The sequence below is a fragment of the Pinus tabuliformis genome, chromosome 4_2 (genome assembly GCF_031772625.1).
Source record: "Pinus tabuliformis cultivar Carrire ecotype Pingquan chromosome 4_2, CPIR1, whole genome shotgun sequence".
Taxonomy (NCBI): Eukaryota; Viridiplantae; Streptophyta; class Pinopsida; order Pinales; family Pinaceae; genus Pinus; species Pinus tabuliformis.
In genome coordinates this window covers 248,905,447-248,926,085 of record NC_142304.1, presented here as the reverse complement: position 1 = coordinate 248,926,085, position 20,639 = coordinate 248,905,447, and positions in this window count along the sequence as shown.

Below are 20,639 nucleotides of genomic sequence, written 5' to 3'. Positions count from 1 at the left end.
GGATAAGCAAATTCTCTCTTCAGTCATTCACCCTTCTGCAATATTCCAAGCACGAATGTGGGACACAAACCAAAAGAACCAACCAGGGCATCACGAGGCTAAACCACCTCACCCTCATCAACAGAAACCAACCTTTACCGTAATCCATCTCGGATCACTAGGGCAACACAATAAACATGTAATAATAAGATTTACCATCATCTCCACCAGATAATTAGGCCAAAACAAGCATGAATGCCATTAGATTTATCCACCTACACCATGAGGAATTTTCTTGTCTCCTAGTCTCTCACGCTTTATCGCAATCCACACTAGATCACTAGGCCCTAAACCGAGACCCACTCTCTAGGCTTTACCGCATATCCCATCCTGGGATTACTATGCTTTATGGAGGGCAACCACCTCTAGGCTTTACCGTATATCCTACCATTCACCATTCGAGGATTCCTAGGCCCACCGAGGCAACATAAAATCTGACTTTACTGCAACCCATGGTTTGGTTCAGGGGTTACTACGCCATGTGTTCTATCATTTAGAGATCCACCTCACTCAACTTCAAATCCATCTGGGAATCCAGCTCAACCAAAACATGAGAACCCCATCACACCATGGCTATCTGGAAATGGAAAGGCCAGGCTGAAAACATTGTCACACATGGAAACACCCATGCCATAATAGCAAAAGAACCACATGCAATACCATGCATGCCAAATCTAGCAAGGAAAAAACATTGCAAATTAATACCTGCAAATAGTACTGTTGTAGATGCTTGATCCTTCTCTTCCTTTCTTGCTCCTTCCTTCCTCTTGCCTTCTTTTCCTTTCTTGATCCAAAGCCAAAGTACTCCAATAAAACTCTAATTGTCCAAGAGTGAGAGAGAGAGAGAGAGAGAGAGAGAGAGAAAATAAAAATGAGAGAGCTCCAAAATTGAGCAAAAACCCAACGAACTGATCCTTAGAAGTCTTTTAACAATTAACAATTTATTTTATTATTTTTCCATTATTTTCCTCCTCACATGCAACCCGTGACCTTTCACCTTCCTTTTCTCCTAATTTCCATTATTTCTATAAATAAATGTGCCAAAAATGCGATTTTCCTTTTCAAAGCCTTTGCCAATTTCCTTTAGCCATAATAACCAAAATGAACACCGACACTAGGATGTTTTGCCCAAAATTCAATGTGGAATAAGTGTCCCATCAACCGTGGTTATTACTTTTGCCTTTATTGACTTTTATTACATCAAATTTTTACTAGGGATGTTACAAAACCCTCCCCTTGGGGGAATACCGTCCTTGGTGTTCAATGACACCTATAACCAAAAAGACTGCTAAAAACAAAACATACTACCCATGGAGATTTATAACATAGATTGTTGCAGTATTTACAATGATCATTGTTGAAACATGACAAACATACTGTTTACTAGAGCCTTATAACACAACTCATTACAGTATTTACAATAATAACCATAAATACACTTATGCACATTTTCTAAACCAACAAATAAAAGGATATGATGCTTACATCACCAACAAGGGAATCCAAAGTCTTACACCTCCACCCTCAAAGTAGTACCAGGATTTACCTCCTTCCTAGGAAGTCCAGAATCCACTGCCAAATTCAAAGTCTGCATCCAATGTCCAGCGCTACAATCCTGCGCCACTTGTCCTCTCAGCAAACAATTACCAGCTCATTATTCCAGGGCACACTCCCAATGTGCATTTGATTCCATATGGAAATATTAATGACCAAATCAAATCCATCTTCAACCATTCCTTCTCTGCTACACAGTCCCTCGGGCAATTCGGTCATTGAAAATAAACAAAGAAATGTTAAAAATAACATCAAGGAAATCCTAATTTAATTTAAATTAGGAATTAAATTGTAATTCTATTCTCATAGCAGCTTGGCGAAGTTAACTAAGTTAAGTTGACTTAGTTGGCTCGGTAAATTCGAGTTGGAAGTCTATCTAGAGTAATGTAGAGTGATTCCTAAATTTTAGGGGCCCATGTTGAGTTCTTATTGAGTTGTAATTATTTAAATTAGTTTAACTGAGTTAAATTTAGTTAAACTAGTTCTAATTGTTGGAGGAACTAGTGAGTGGTCAAGTGAATTAAATTGGATTTAATTCACATGTAGTGATCAATCAGATAACAAGAAATTCACTCAAAAATAACTCATGCATGTCAGTTCAGAGGAAGACTCAGTTGAGATTAGAGTTTAGGGACAATGTACTATTAGTTGTATAATATTTTGAGTTGACAAATGGTGCATGCAATCAATAGAAGGCATATGATTGATTGCACAGTTGTGGTGAGGGATTTTCCCAATTAAATATGGGCTAATTCTGTAACACCCTCCTCCCACATCTACCCAAGCCACCAGCCAGCCTGGGTAAACATACGACGAGAGGCCACTATGATAGGATTCGAACTCCTAAGTCACATTAAGTAAGTGGAACCAATGGAAACACACCATACAGACATTCAACATCAACTTCAAGTCCCTCAGGAACCAATCCAACACTTTAGACAACTTTCCCTTGGGTCCCACTGAGCTTTTGGATAACTTAAGCCTTAGTCGCTCTCATGCTATTGGCACGAAAACGTCTAGAAACCCAGAGTTTATCTCATAGGCTTGCCTACCAGTGTCCAAAGACTCATTTAGTCAGTGTTATGCCAACGTCCCTGGGATTTGAGCCACTTTTTTATGTCCAAGGCCCAGGTCACTGCCCATAATTGAACCATCTCTTCAGAACAATAAAATAACACGGAAATGATAGTACAAAAGAAAATATTTGTTTAAGACCTTGACTGGACCCCTACTACCCATGACAAGATTTTCTTCAAACATATCACGAATATGTAAACTACATGTGTAAATAATAATTCTGGGCATATGGGTTTCATACTTAGCTGAGAATCACTAAGGACCATTGATTCCTCATTACATCAACTTCTAATCCATCCATTAGGTCATAGATACATTGATCATTCAATTACAAGTAAAAACATGATGAAATCCATACATGGCTGCTGTCATAAAACACATACATAACCAGCATAATAGCAGCAAAAATACTCATGAAAGTACAACCATGTAGACCACATATAATCCATCAAAATACTCATAGAAATACAAGGAGAAATAAAATTCCATTAATGATGAAAATTCCAAACTTGGGATGGGACTTCCACATTTGACCCAACCATAGAATGGCTGAGCCAAATCTCTCTTCAGCCATTCACCCTCGTGTCATATTCTAAGCATGAACATGGGATCTCATAGAACATATCAATCAAAACTCATCCAAGGCTTCTAAAGGCCATCACCCCAACCCATCAAATAGTGATTCCACCTCACGGTCGGACATCATAAAACTATTATCATATCGGTCTCTATCCCATCTATCTAGGGCTCCATAATGTTTGTTCCAACTAAGGCTCAAGGACTAGTAACTCAACCCATACTGCCACCAAGATCCAGAGTGTTTGTCCAACCAAGGTTCTAGGACTAGTAACTCAACCCACCAAGGGTTCCAGAGTGTTTTTCCAACCAAGGCTACAAGACTAATAACTCAACTCAAGTTGTCATAGGTCTCCAGAGCGTTTGTCCAACCAAGGCTCCAGGAACTAGTAACTCTACCCAAGCTAAGGAAACATGAGAACCAACCAAAACAAACAATGAAAGTAAACCCACAATCACCATGGCTATTCAGGAAATGGCAAAGCTAGGCAATCCACTGTTAATTTAGGCAATCCTCCATGCCAATGAAAAATCACAATCAATAATCCACATGCATGTGCCATGCATGAAAAAACTAGTGAAGAAATCATACATGCAACTCGGTACGTGCCAAAAAATATGATGTAGTTTTTGATCCCGATGCCTTCTTGCACTTTCTTGCTCTTCCTTTGCCTTATTTCTCCAAGAATCCAAGTATGCCACACCCTCCAAGATTGCTCCAAGAAAACTCTAAATCTCCAACAGTATGAAAGAGAGAGATAATAATGAGAGAGCTCCAAAAATGAACTGACAAAAAGTTACCAACTGATCCTCAAAATCATTTTTATGGATGAGGCCTCTACTTTCTTCATTTTCGATTATTTTCCTTAAATTTCCTTCTCACATGCAACTTGTGACCTTTCACCTCCTTTTTCTCCTAATTTCCATTATTTTCATAAACAAATGTGCCAAAATTTCCATTTTTCCTTTCCAAAGTCTTAGCCATTGCCTTTGCCAGTTTCCTTAGCCATAAACAATCAAAAGTGATCCCCATCACTAGGATCTTTGCCAACATTTATCTTGGAATAAGTGTCCCATCATTCGTGGTTATTATTTTTCATTTATTAAATTTTATTACATGAAATTTTCACCATGGCTGTTACAAATTCCCTTAGGGATTGCGCAAGGAAGTAGGGTCTTGGCAGGCAGCAAAATTGGCTAAGTGTTGGCTTGATCTGGTTTGTGAAGTAGTGAGATAGATTATACTTGTATAGAAATAGTTCGGGTTGAGAAAGCATCATATTTTCTTCTCAAATCTTTTGGTTAATGCAATATAGATAGTCAGGGTTTTGAGCAGTTGCTTTCCCTAGAAAAATATTGTGTTATGTGCGATTGAAATTATTCCTTTTTTGCTTAGTGTTTTTCATCGATCAATTTTGTTTTCGCTGATGAGTAGAGTAGATTCATGTATTTTGTTTTAGCATATAAAATAAGCATTTTGAATCTATAGTAGAATATACATGGTATTGGAGCTGAAGTCAATATAGAAGAGGAGAATACGAGTTTGTGGTGCAGGTGAAAACAAATTTGCAGTTTCATACTTCAGAGTCAACATGATGTCATTCTACAGTTTGAGATTTGAGTATGTCCTAGAGGGTAGTTCGAATTACATATCTTGGAAGGACATGATGGAGGTACTATTGGAAGAAAACTAGCTGAAGGAATTCATAGATCATTTTATCCCGACGCCTCCAACATCTGATGCTAAATATTTGGCTAAATGGAGAAAGTACGTGGAAAAGGTAAGAAGGATTATCCTAGAAGGAGTTTGAGATCATATTGTCTTGAATCTCCAAGATAAGGAAACTCCATCTACAATGTGGAAGGCATTAACGAACCTATTTTGAAACAACAGTGACCACATGAAGTTGGCATTGAAGGATAATCTTAGAAAGATCAAGATGGAGAAGGGTGACTTAATTCTAAAGTACTTGACCAAGTTCACCCAATGTTGGGATGATGTTGGAAGTGTCAGGGTTACTATTGCAGAAGACTATCTGGTTAGCCTAGAACTTCTAAGACTTCCCAAGAGCCAACACAACTATTGAGAGTCAATTAGTGGGAGGGAGAAGCTACCATAGTGGGAGAGATTGTGGTCTAACTTGGTACAAGAAGGGATTCAACGGAACACTAGAGATGAGACCTCATCCAAAGAAGTGGAAGAGGATTGATAGTCTATGTGCACTATCATTTGTATAATTTTCCAAGTTTGAGAGATGATGCATGCAATCAATAGAAGTCCTATGATGGATTGCGTAGTTGTCACTAGGGATTTTCCCAATTAAATATATGCTATTTCCCTTAGGGATTGCATAGGGAAGTATGGTCTTGTCTGGCAACAAAATTGGCTAAGTGTTGGCTTGAGCTGGTTTATGAAGAAATGAGATAAATTTCACTTGTGCAGATATTGTTTGGGTTGAACAAGAATTGTATTTTCTTCTCATATCTTCTGGTTAATGCAATATAGATAGTCGGGGTTTTTAGCAATTGCTTTCCTCAGAAAAATATTATGTTATGTGCGATTGAAATTATTCCTTTTCTTCTTAATGCTTTTCATCGATCAATTTTGTTTCTGCTGATGAGTATAGTAGATTCATGTCTTTTTTTTAGCATATCACATAAACAGTTTGAATCTACAGTAAAAATCTACACCGGTCACCCCTTTCATGTAGTCACTCACCTTCCAAGTTCCCTGACATTCCCTATCCCAGGTGATCCATCCCTCGGCAAGGCTTCCTCGCATTAGAAGGTCAACTAACCAAGGCATATACCTACCTCAAAACCATCATGTCAGACATAGAATGGTCATGGAAATAAATGGACAGTATTAGGTACCAGTGGCCCACAATGGCCCATACTCCTGAAGTGCTTTAACAACATACTGCTACCTATTCCAATTTCTTTCACTGTTGTAGTTAATTCTTGTCATTAGTTTCAACCACCCAACCAGGCATTTTCATGCTTCCTGTACCAAACACATAACTTCCATTATATTTAAAATAAATTGAAATAAATTCACGTCATACCTCATTGGTATCTAGTCAATAATTTACACTTGCAATCCTGTTTACTTCTTGTCACAACAAGTCAAACTAGCATCTTTGATCAAATCATTATGTATAAACATATCACATCATGTTAGCTCAAAACACAATTGTCATATATCAAAATCATGAATCACATGTAACCATCATAAACCAGAATCATAGATCACATGTAATCATCTTAAATCAGAATCATAAATCACATGCAAAATCTACAAATACTTATCCTTTAATCGGTTGTTAGTTTCTACTTTTGTCTTTATTCCCAACGCACATCAGATCGGTTGGTACACCCGTCAAACACCCAATTCCTTCTCCTCAACCATGTGCACATACACATAGTGTTCATCACACACATACAACCACACATGACATACAACACTATGCAAGACCTGCATCTACACCTGACATACCACACATACACCTATACCTAGTGTACAACACAACACATATACGTACACAGAGTACAACAAAATGAATACATATGTCACGATACCATGACTACAGCATGGACATACATAGTATTGCATGCCCGCAACACAACATGTACGACATGCGCACAATACAATACGTACACTAGTACCATATGTACAACATGTACACAGTAGCACCTGTACACAACACCACCTGCACAATAGGTGCACAACATTAGATGTACACGACACCAAATGCATAATGTGTACACAATGCCACATGTACACCGCACCACCTGTACAATGTGTACACCATACCAAATGTATATAGTAGCACATGCACGACATGTACACGATGCCACATGTATACAACATCACATGCACGACATGTACACAACACCCCCCACATACAACACCACATGTACAACATGTATATATCACCACATGCACACAACACCACATGTACAATCATGCACACAACACCATATGTACATAGGACCACTTGTACAATGTAGGTTTTAACCCCATACAAAAATTACCAACAAACGAATTCTTAAAAGCAGAAAATAAACAATGGTGAGGGAATAAGACATAAAACATATATACACAGAGATTTCCCCCTAGATCCAAAAACTAGGACTAGCAGATTGATTTTTCATTATATTCCTTTCAATGTTATAATACATATATATACATGCCGAAGAATCCATAAACCCAAATCCATTAACCCTAGATTAGAACATAACTATAGTTCCCTTGAATGGATCTACAAAATACCATGGATAGAAAACCATCATGCCCAAACGATGTGCGAAATCCATGCACAAAACCATAGGTAGGTCTGCCCACCTAATATAGGTTTCAATTTTTTGTCGTGGGGCACTGCCTCGGACCCCATGCATGGGGGGCATCCACCCCCACTGTGACCCCCCACTATGCCTAACACAATGTACAGGGGGGCTACCCCCCCGTGACCCCCTCGCGTGTGGGGTAGTTGTGGAAAGAATATAACACACAACCAACGTTCTCCCACTTGTTGTTTTCTTCCCATAGGATAGCTTTAATAATTGGACCAACCCTACAATGCCCATTGTCTCTCTACACCAAGAGAACTCTCAGTGCTCACAAGCATTGTCAATGCATCTACAATATTCTTCAAAGTGTCCACCTTTACCAACAACAACTTTTTTTCCTCAACCATATCCCTCACAAAGTGATATTGAACATCAATGTGCTTTGTCTTTGAATGATAAGCAGGGTTCTTTGCCAAGAAAATTGCACTTTTGCTATCACAGTTTATCCTTATAGCTCGCTGTACTAAACCCATACTTGAACACAATCTCTCCAACCAAACTGCTTTAGTATTGGGGGTTTTTGCAGTGCCTTATATTAGATATCATTTTTTGGGATTCAACTGCATTAAGTTAGTCATTCATCTATGACCATTTCCATGAGAGGTAGTCATAACTCACTAATTTCTCATGATTTTTGAATAGTCCACTTAACACTCATTGCTTCCTTGCTTGCATGAGTGGTTGTCATGTATTTTTCCTCTGTAGTTGAAAGGGCCATTACAGGGTGTCTCTTACTCATCCAATTAACTGCACCTCCAAATAGGTTAAATACATACCCACTTGTAGATCTTCTCTGATCCAAATCTCTAGCCCAGTCTGCATAAAAAGCCATGGATGTCCAAAACTCTGTCCAATCCTAGTCTTCCTTGGTAGAACAAACCATAATCACACGTGCCACGCAAATACCTAAAAACCCACTTCACTGTTGTCCAATGCTCCTTCCTTGGTTTTGACATAAACCTGCTCAATACTCCCACTGCATGTGTAATGTCTGGTCTATTATAGACCATTGCGCAGGCTATCGATTGCAATTGCATATGGAACACGGGACATGTCCTCTTCCTCTTCTTGTGTCTTGGGACACTATTCAACAGACAACTTTACACCTATAGGAATAGGAACCTTCACCGGTTTACTATCCTGCATATTAAACCTCTACAATATTGTCTCGACATACTTCCTCTGCTTTAACCAGAGCTTCCTCTTTTCCCTATCTCGTTTAATTTCCATGCCCAAAATATCATTCGCAGCACCAAGATCCTCCAAGTCAAATTTGGAGGATAATTGAGTCTTCAAATCCTGGATAATTTTTTTGTTATTTTTAATTATTAACATATCTTACACATACAAGACCAAATAAATAACACGGTTACCAATTAATTTAAAATACAAAAAATGATCTTTTTTTCTTCTGGTGCTAATTCCCCGTATATATGTATCAAATTTATGATACCACATCCTTGGTGACTGTTTTAACCCATACAAAGACTTTTTTAACTTGCATACCAGTTATTTCTTACCCTTCACTGCATATCCTTCAGGTTGCTTCATGTAGATCTCTTATTCCAGATCCCCGTGAAGAAATGTTGTCTTCACATCCATCTATTCTACCTCAAAATCAAAAGCATCAACAACAGATAAAAGTAATATAATAGAAGCTACCTTGGCAACAGGAGAAAAAATATCACCAAAATCAATTCCCGACACCTGGGAATAACCTTTTGCTACCAACAGAGCTTTGTATTTCTCCACCTTGCCTTCTACATTCATCTTCTTCTTAAACACCCATTTTCTTCCAATGGGTTTCCTTTCAGGTGGAAACTCCACCAGATCCCAAACCTCATTTTTGTGCAAAGATGCCATTTCATCAACTATGGCCTCTTTCCATAGTTTTCCATTCTCTGAATCTACTGCTTCCCTCACAGTTCTAGGATCATCATCAGTAATATATAAAGAGAAATTTGAACAAAATGCAGATGGGCTATATCTTTCTGGCTGCCTTCTTTCTCAAACTGATCTTATCACAACTAGAGTTTGTGGCTCTTCATATTTTGATTCCTCTTCTGCTAGAGAGTCTGATTCGTCTTCCTTTAGCTCAAACTCTATCTTCTTGGGTTCCTTTGGTAGGAATTCATGTTTAATAACATCTTTCATCTCTCTAAACAACAAATCTCGGTTGTATGCAACCTTCCATGTTTCTGGGTTCCAAAGCTTATAACCTTTTAAACCATCCTTATACCCAATAAAGATGCACCTTTCAACTTTACTATCTAACTTTTTTCTTTTCTCCTTTGTAACATGTACATATGCATCACATCCAAATACCCTTAGATGTGAAAGAGAATGTTTCTTTCCAGTCCATACCTCTTGTGGAGTATTATCCTCCAACGCTGATGAAGGTGATCTTTTGACCAGGTAACATGCAGTCTCCACCGCCTCTGCCCAAAATTCATGTCCTAACTTGGCACCACTCAACATGATTCTTGCCTTTTCCATCAATGTCCTATTCATTCTTTTTGCAACTCCATTTTGAGGTGTGTATGAAGTATTCTTTTGTCATGCTATACCACACTTCTTAAAGAACTCTTCAAATTCCTTCTTGCAAAACTCTCCATTGTTATCTGTCCTTAGCAACTTTATCTTCTTCTCTATCTGGTTTTCCACCAGAGCCTTAAATTCTTTGAACTTGTCGAATACTTTAGATTTCTTCCTGAGGAAATGTTTCCATGTATTCCTTGAGAAGTCAACTATAAATGATATATAGTACACAGACTTACCCAATGATGGAACTGACACAGGTCCAAACAAATCACTGTGCACAAGCTCTAATATCTGTTTCGCCCTCTTAGCACCATAGGGGAAACTCACCTAATTCTGGTTCCCATATACATAATTTTCAGAGAAATCAAAATCCAGAAAGAAATTAGACATACCTTCTACCATACTATTACCATGAAGTATTCGAAGGCCTTTCTCTCCAATATGTCCAAGCCTTTGATGCCATAGCATGGTCTTTTCTCCAGAGACCACTAGATTTTCTGCTCCATTTTAAGGAACCACAAAACTGTTGCACCCATCAATAAAAATGCTACCCTGAAGCTTGTACAAAGTTCCAATCTAAAATCCTTGCATCAATACCAGTGCTCCTCGAACCATCTTGAAGGTATCTTTCTCAAACATTGTTTTTACTCTTGCATCATCCAAATTGCTTATAGAAATAAGATTTCTAGACAATGCAGGAATATGTAGAACACCCGAAAGTGTTCTAATCCTTCCACCATGGAACTTCAACTTGAATTTTTAGCGACCAATGATTCTAGCCTTCCTTTCATCCCCTAAGGATACCTCACCACCATCATATTTCTCATACTCGCAGAACCACTCTCTATGGGGAGTGAAGTGAAAGGATGCACCTTAGTCAATAAACCATGCCTCATGATCTACATGTGTACTTGAAAAAGAAGCTAACTACACATCCCCACCTTCATCTGAGGTGGTTTTTGCCTCTACAGAAGGAGCATCATCAGATCCATTTCCTTTCTCAGGAGCTTTAGACTTACAGTCCCTTTTGAAGTGCCCTTCCTTTTCGCATTTTTAGCACACCTTTACAGGTTTTCCTAGATATTTAGATCTCCCACCCGAGGACTTATTTTTGTTTATGTTCTGGGACCATCCTCATATAGACAAGGCATAACCATTATGGCCCTCCATATTTTTCCATCTCATCTCCTCCAACAGCAAGGATGAGACTATTTCATCAAACTACAAGGCAGTTGCATTACTATCTATTGTAACAACCAGACTATCCCACGAATATGGTAGATAACGCAACAAAATGATGCACCTATCTTCATCTGAAATTTTAATATCAATAGATAATAATTGGCTTACCATAGTATTAAAGGCGTTTAGATTCTCTGTCACCCAGTCTCCATCTTTCATCGTCACGTTATACAACTTTTTCCATAGGAACAGTTTATTCACCAGAGACTTAGATTGGTATAAAGTCCCTAACTTTTCCCACAAAGCCTTCGCTGAAGCTTCCCCTGATACATTAAGAAATACTGAATCCAAGAAACACAATCGTATTGTGCTCTTCGCCTTCTGATCCAACTTCACCCAGTCGTTAATTGACATTGTTGTTGGTTCAGTACTTGGATTTACAGCCATGCACTGATCTTTATTCACGAGCAGATCCTCCATATTTAGTTTCCACAACTCAAAACTATGACCATTAAATTTCTCGATCTCTATCTTTCCACTTCTCATCATCTTCTTTCACCACAAGAATTGATCCCATAGATCTCCCACTGAACATGGTCTACCATAGGCTCGAGCAAAACCCCTCAACAACAAATGCATCCCCTTAAAGATGAAACAAATCTGATACCAAATGTAGGTTTTAACCCCATACATAAATTACCTGCAAATGAATTCTTAAAAGTATAAAATAAACAATGGCGAGAGAATAAAACATAAAATAGATATACACAAAGATTTTCCCTTGGATCACAAAACCGGGACTATCAGATTGATTTTTCATTATATTCCTTTCAATGTTACAATACATATATATACATGCCGAAGCATCCATAAACCCAGATCCATTAACCCTGGATTAGAACATAACCGTACTTCCCTTGAATGGATCTACAAAATACCATGGATAAAAAACCATCATGCCCAAAACCATGTGTGAAATCCATGCACAAAACAATAGGGAGGTCTGCCCACCTAATATAGGGTTGAAAAAAATTCTTGGGGCACTGCCCCAGACCCTGTGAAGGGGCGTTACTGCCCCCCTGCATATCCCCCTTGCTACACCTGCTGCAACATACAAGGGGGGGATACCGCCCCCCCAGTGACCACCCTGCATGTGTGGTGGTCGTGGAAAGAATATAACACACACCCAACATACAACACCATATGCACATAGTAATACATATACAACATGTACATAACATCATATGTACACACCGCTGCATATCCAACATGCACACAACACTGCATATCCATCATGTGCATAGAAAGATATGTACATAACACCACATATCCATCATGTACATAGCATCATCTATACCCAACACTGCATATGAAATATACACACAACATTATCTATACATAACATTGCATAACAACATGTACACACACCATATATACACAACACCACATGGACACAACATCATAGATGAAACATGTACAACATAAACAACATATGCACAACAATAGTACCACACATCCAAAACCATACTGTCTCTACCAAGCAACCTTGCTTTTAGTGTCTTATCCATTCTTTTGCCAGCATGCCGCAGACCATGCTGATTTCATTTCGCTGATGTATCCCTCAGCCTAACCCATCCATAACATAATCATAATATAATAAAATGATACCAATTCATATCCACATGATACTAATTTTATAGACTTGTCAGGACTACTCTTCCCACTTGATTCCTCATGAACCATGAACCTCTTCATGTCATTCACCTGCATAAGCAATCATTATTTCATAAGAATGATTCCTAATGACCCTATCAGACAATGGTATGCATACATACATACATACATACATACATACATACATACATATATATATATATATATAAACCTCAATATACACAATCATGATCCTAGCAGAGAAAGACATACATACAGGCATATATGTGTGAATATATATAAACATTAGCATAAACATGATCACAACATAATTACCAAATATCATAAGGTCAAGGTTAAGAGGACTCCCTTTATCCATGCACAACATTGAGAACAAGCATTCCAAACATAGCCAAGGCATCTGACACCTCATATCCATTTACTTCACCTTTCCTGTTACCTTTCTCATGATTGTATTGCCACTGTCCATTTACACCAATGGACCGAACCAATACAACTAATTGTCATATTCTTACCTTCAACTTCCCTTACTCATGCATTGAGCTTCATTCGGGTCTTACATTACCTATTAGGTTTCATTTAGATATCCCAGAGTTCCATCAACTTTCTTCTTTCCCAACCAATTCCCAAGACCCTTAAGACATAAAAGGCAAGAAAAAACATAACCAAGAAGAAAACCATGAAAACCAATAACAATACGACACCATGAACAAAGTGGTATGGCCATACACTAGACATAAACAAAGCTACAAATCAAGCACAAACAAAGCATTAGGAGTCGAAATCAAAAGAATCTCAACATAAACAATGACTCAATCCCCATGGTTCCCAGTGCTTCCAAAGGAAAGTTCAACCTGAGTCTTCTTCAGAATTTCATGAAAGTCTCTTTGCCATGCAATCCCCTACATCATATTGCCATAAACACATATTTGTTAGTGCATAAATAAACATAACAATACACCAGTTACCTTACCTTGCTATGCAAACTGCATTGCTTTCAAGTAAACACATCCACACCGTCTCTCAAGGGACTCCAATCCTTTGATGAATCTAGCCATAACTAGAACCAACTGTTATACCTGTCAAATAAGTATTTATGAATATAACACATATCCTCATAATGTCAGTGTTATGAAACCAGCTCACAAAAAGATAGAAAAGATAGATCAACGCCTTAGAATTCAGCCTCTTCGAGGGGGAAACCTCCTTTACATTACATAAATGAACAATTCTTCGATGATACAAATGAAAATACCTCCTTTCTATATATAGGAGTCTAAGGGGTCATAATGTAATCAGAGCCGACATAACAATAATAATGTAAGGGCACAATAATAACAATAGTGGGCTTCTATGGGGCACAATAGTAAAAATATGGGGACTACATGGGTACAACAATAAAATAAGGGGGTTGTACTAATAACAATAAGGGGTTACACTAGTAGTATAGGGGCCTAACATGCCCCTCTCCTTCAAAAAGTGTTGTCCTCAATGCTTGAGTAGTTCTTGATGCTTATGTATAAAATTCTTTTCCTCCCATGTGGAATCTTCAGCGGGTAAGTTCTTCCACTTGATGAGATACTCTGAAATTGAACGATTCCGTAGCTGTCGGGTTCTTGTTTTTATGACAGCTCCAAGTTCCAATATGATTTTTCCTTCCTTGACAAGTTTTGGCAATATTGCTAGAACTAGGATATTCGACAACTTTTGAATGAGTTCCCTCCCTGCTTCGCCATTCTTCCATTCATACCTTCCTTTGTTTATCAAATTTGGTTGGATAATTGTACCAACCTCTACCATTTCTACAACCATATGTTCAATTTCACTCCTTTGGGCATATCGATATCTATAAGGCTTGATGTTTGGAGGAACACATCCTGGAATAAAATGAATAGCATGATCATGATCACGAATACATGGGAGACCTTTGGGAGTCTCAAATACCTTGGAATGATTGTCCAAGACTTTTTGGAGATCTGGAGAAATACATGATTTCAATGTGTGAACAGTTAGTGAATATAATTGTGAAATTACGCCTCGTTGTTCTTTCTTTATAAGATTTGTCATTCCGTCAGAGTTGATTATCTTTCCTGGTTTCCCTGTGATACCCTTTAATTCAACTTCCTTTCCTTTCGAAGAAAATTTCATAAAAATTTCTTGAAAATTAAAAGCTATTGTACCCAAGGATTGTAGCCATTGGACTCCTAGTACAACATCAGCACCACGCATTGGAACATAAAACATTGTGCTATTCAATACATATTCTCCCATGGATAGCTAGATATCACGGCACTTCCCAGAGCAATTTATGGTTCCTCCACTTACAACCATCACTTGACACTCTGGTTTTGGATCTAGGAAGCAATTCAAGTCCTTGGCTATCTTACAATTAATAAAAGTATGGGTAATACCTGAATCAATCAACACTATTACCTTTTTCTTCTTGATATGTCCTTCTGTCTTTACCATTTTAGGAGTGGTAATTCTGAAAAATGCATTACAAGATATGGACGAATTCATTTCTTCTTTCTCTGGGGTTGGTTCCTAGGGAGTATCCTTTGCTTTTGATGTTTCTTGATACTTTTCTTCCTAATATTTCACTGTTTGGACCTTCTTCTTCTTGATATGTCCTTCTCTCTTGAGAGTTTGGGGAATGGTAATTTCTTCCAATGCTTTACAAGATATGGTCGGATTCATTTCTTGATGCTTGATGTGATCTTTCACTTCTTCAACATTTTTCTTCTTGATATGCCCTTCTACCTTGATAGTTTGAGGAGTGGTAATTCTGGCCAATGCATTACAAGATATGGTTGGATTCATTTCTTCTTTATCGATGTGATATTTCACTTCTTGAAAACCTTTTTCTTCTTGATATGTCCTTCTATATTGAGAGTTTTAGGAGTGGTAATTCTTGCCAATGCTTTACAAGATATGGTCGGATTCATTTCTTCTTTCTCTGGTTTGGTCCTAGCACATATCCTCTTCTTTTGATGTTTCTTGATCCTTTTCTTCCTCCTCTTCATACTATATGTAAAATAATTTCTTCTCAGCACACTTATGACCTTTAGTGCATTTGCTATCACAATTGTAACAAAGCCATTTTTTTCTTTTCTCTTCCAATTGTTGTGGTGTAATCCATGTAGGTTGTGGAAGGCTAGGAGAAACAACACTTCCATTATTATAGTTGTGAGGGGTAGACTTCCTTGTTGTCATAATTTTACTTTCCACTATGTAACAAAGCCCTTTTACTCTTTCCAATTGTTGTGATGTTGCTCTAAAGAAGGTGTTGCTCTTTGTATCCTCATAATGTGCTATCATTTCCTCCATGAAAATTGACCACGTAACAAGTTGTTTACGAGAACAAAGCCCTTTATACCATAAAAATTGATTTGGTTCTAAATATGAAGATGAAATACATACCTTTTGTAACAATGGTACACCATGTAGATCAAAATATTGCTCCATCTGAAATATCCAATTTACCGGATCCTTGCCATCAAACTTCATCATCTCGCTTTTTCTTTATTTTAGGAGCTCGATCTTCAAATGACTGTAACTCTGTACTTTTGGATATTTAAGTTCTGAAATTGCAACCTGCAGTAGCCCTCTATGTCCTCTTTCCAATGCCACCAGTCTGATCGAATTTATATTCTCCAAGAAATAGTTATGCACAATCTCCCAAGATGACCTGATTATATACCTTATCATAAGAGCGAACTTGTATGAAGTGCCATGTTTCACTATTTTGACTTTAGGATCTGAAAAATATACAAAGGAAACTACAATCCATTTCTTTCTGTAATTTCTTACGAAATTTCAATCTGATGCTCAAAACAAAAGTTATGACTATTTTCCCAAGGTGGCCTATTTGGAATGTAATTTAGGGGTCTGCAAAAACCCTAACTTCCTTAGACTATATCTCTAAAAATATAGCGAGACAGGATCTAAAATTTAGAGTGAAGGTTCACACTGATTTCTTCTCAAATGGGTTTTTTTCTTAGCTTCTGAAACTTCGTAGCGAAATAGTTATAGCGAAAATCCCACGATGACCTATTTGGAGCAGTGAAACCCTAGAATCCAAAGCTTTGGTACCAAATGTTAGGAAAGTAGCTCACAAAAAGATAGAAAAGATAGATCAACACCTTAAAATTTAGCCTATTCAAGGGGGAAACCTCCTTTACATTACATAAATGAACAATTCTTCGATGATACAAATGAAAATACCTCCTTTCTATATATAGGAGTCTAAGGGGTCATAATGTAATGAGAGCCGACATAACAATAATAATGTAAGGGCACAATAATAACAATAGTGGGCTTCTATGGGGCACAATAGTAACAATATGGGGACTACATGGGTACTGTTTAGTCAATTTAGTGTTTCTAAATTGATGTCATTAATTGTCAACCCGGGGCTCGTAAGCTGATGAAGTGAAGGTGTACTATATGTACTTAAGCAACCTCTTAGAGCTTTTTGTCGTTTGGGGTGTTGTTTGTGGTTAATTTATCTTCCTAAGATGGAGTAATGTTCTTATAAACAGATGAGTGATGGTGTGTGTAAGGTGAATTCTAGATGAGTGAGGGTGTGTGATCAGTGGTTTCTAACTACTTGCTGAAAAGTAAAAGCTTGAAAGAAATAAATAACTTGAAATAACTTGAAAGCAAAGAACCACTTTCTAATGGCATTAGACACCATTCATGTTGCTGCAAATAAAAGGTAAGAAAATCACTTAAAAGACCAATGATAAAGTTTATCTCTTCCTAACTCTCTGCCTCTAACACATAGTACTGTGTAAGACACGATTATGAAGTAGCTAAAGATAAGTCTAAGAAATGATAAAAATGAGAAAAATCTACTTTAAAGACTAGTTATGATGTTCAACTCTCTCTAACTCTCTGCCTCTAACACATAGTACTGTGTAAGACACGATTAGAAAGTAGTTAAAGATTAGTCTAAAAAGCACTCAAAGCCAGCTGTAAGTTATTAGTATTATGATCTCTAAAAGATAAACAATTTGTGATAAAGAGACCATTCATATGTTAGCAGACAACTTTTGAGAAAAAATACTAAAAAAAATCAGCTATGAAAAATAAGTAAAGGCAGCAACTTGAATCTGTCAACTGAAACTACCACTAGATATAAAGCAAATACACAAACACAAAATCAATCCCGGGTTAAAAACCTGCAAAAGAACAATGCTGATCAGCTTAAAATAAAGGCTGGAAATGAAATAACAAGAAAGTAAATCAAGCTGTACATGTTTCAAAGAAAGAAATGCTGAATGGAAAATAAGGAAATGCTGAACATAAAATACATAAAATACTATACAAGGCTAACATGAACAGGGGCCCTCCATTCATATCATCCAAAGAAGACTCAGGGAATTGTAAACTTCAGAACAGCACTGCTTCTATTACTCCATGTGCAGAAAAATACAGTCAAGAGTGCTAGAACAACACTATAAAAACAGAGTCTTCGAATGCACTAAAATGATAACAAGTTTATAAAACGCAGCAAAAAAAAAGTAACATTAAGCGTATGCAAACGCTAGTTTTTATAGGCATCTGAAAGACGGCCTAATGCGTACAGCTAAAACTAAAAAACAACTAACTGTCATGCGTAATTAAGGTTCATAACACGTCATAAGTCTGCGTGGATGAGCTGGAGGTTCTGGTCGTTATGGGCATTGAATCCAGAGTTGGATTATGTCCCCCACGGCCTGCATAAGACGGACAAGTCACCGTTTGAACTGACGTGACCCAACAGCTTACGTATCACCGTTAAGCTGCCTTTGTTGACCGTAACTTGACCCTCGTTGACCGGAGGTACAGATGACGTGGATGGCTGAACAGATAGCACAGGAACCTCGAGCACCTTGATTCCTAAGTGCCCATGTGGCTCATTTGGAAAAATGACACGTGGAACCTTGAGACAAACAAAAAGGCTGCGGGATCTTCAGATGGCTGCGGAATCAGCAGATGGCTGCGGAATGCCTGTAAATATGTCAAAATCTAAACAAAACAGTCACACATTAGCAAAATTCCTTAATCATGCTTAAAGTCATATAATGTAATGATCTGGGTTGGTTTGCAAGGATAATGAGGCAAAAGTGAGAGATGAATGAGGGAAAACTGTAGGTAATGGTGGATAATCAAGTGTAAAGTAGAGGCTCTACATACCCCCACTACGAGGGCATTGCATGTCCTCATGCAATCAAAAATATTGCTCAGTCCACCTGCTAGGATGCCTCTGCCAAGACATCCAACCTTCTCTTCTTTCTCTGTGTGGCCACATTGACTCTTGGTCTTTTCATCAAACACCTGAATTTCAGATTGATTAAAGCTCTGTTTAATTTTCTGCATCTCTTCTTGAGCTTTTTGTTTTCCTTTTGTCACAGGCCCATATGAAGCATGGTGTTATCTTGGACCATCTTGTCCACATTGCCCTGTATCTTCAGTTTTTCATTTTCTTGTTTGATGTGGCGATTTAGTACCTCTAGCTCAAATATTTCCTGCTTCAGTGATTGGACTTGCTGCTCCAAGGGTTGAGCAGTGCTTGGCCCAGCCACTGCTTGTTCTAGCGTCTCCAGGTAATTATAAACTTTCTGTTGATCAGGGTCAACCTCTGGTGACCGCCTTGGGCTAGGTTCATACTGAAATTCGGATCCATGTTCAAATTCAGGCTCATGCTCAAAAGGACTTTCCTCACGTGGAGGACTGGTCTCTACATACTCAGCGTGTGAAGGACTTTTCTCCAAGTCAGGACTTGTAGCACCTTTTTGAGGTGTGCTCAAGTCAATAAAGAATGACTGTTTACCCTTTGTGGCCCCTACTTTTCTTTGTAACCTGCTGCTTCTTCTTACGGTGGTGGTACTCTGTTTTTCTTTTTGTGCCTTTTGTTTTTGTTTTTCCACCTTCTTGGAAAGGGCAGTTTCATGGAGTTTGGCCATTCTTTGTGCTAAGGGCTGAGTGTCTTCTTCACTAGAGTTCTCAGGAGTAGCGTAAGTTTCTTGAGCTACAGCTTTGCCTTTATCTTTCTTTTGTTTCATCCTACTCTCTTTTCTCTTTTGAGCAACTTCTTGGGCAAGTTCTGAAAGGGTTTCTGTGATGATTCCTTGAGCTGTTTGATCAGTGTCCACAGCAGACTCAGGATCAATTTCATGTTCAGAATGATGTACATCAGTTTCTTCTTCAATCTGTTCTTGGACAGTTTCCTCTTGGACAACAGTTTCAGGGGTAGCCTCTTTTCTTTTTCTTCTACTCTTTCTAGGCACAGAGGTTTCTCCTGCTTCTTCAAAATGGTTTCTCACAAGAAATTTCTCCCAGGTATCTCTTTTTGCTTTCAATTGTTCCTCAACTAGCATCTTAACAAGACCATGATGGTACAGATGTGGTTCAATGTTTGTTGGGTTCCTTTGGGCGATTGAACACATTTTTCTAAGACTTGAGAGTAGAAAATATGGAAGGTTAATATCATCTCCTAAGAAATGCATCATGACTTTGGCATGGTAAACATATAAAACTCCAAACCTTCCCTCACAAGTAAAGAATTTTTGCACTAATAACAGTAAAGTTGTCCATTCTTCCTTGACATAAGTAACAGGAATCCCTTTTGTAAAAATGTTGGTATTCATACCTGGGTTCTT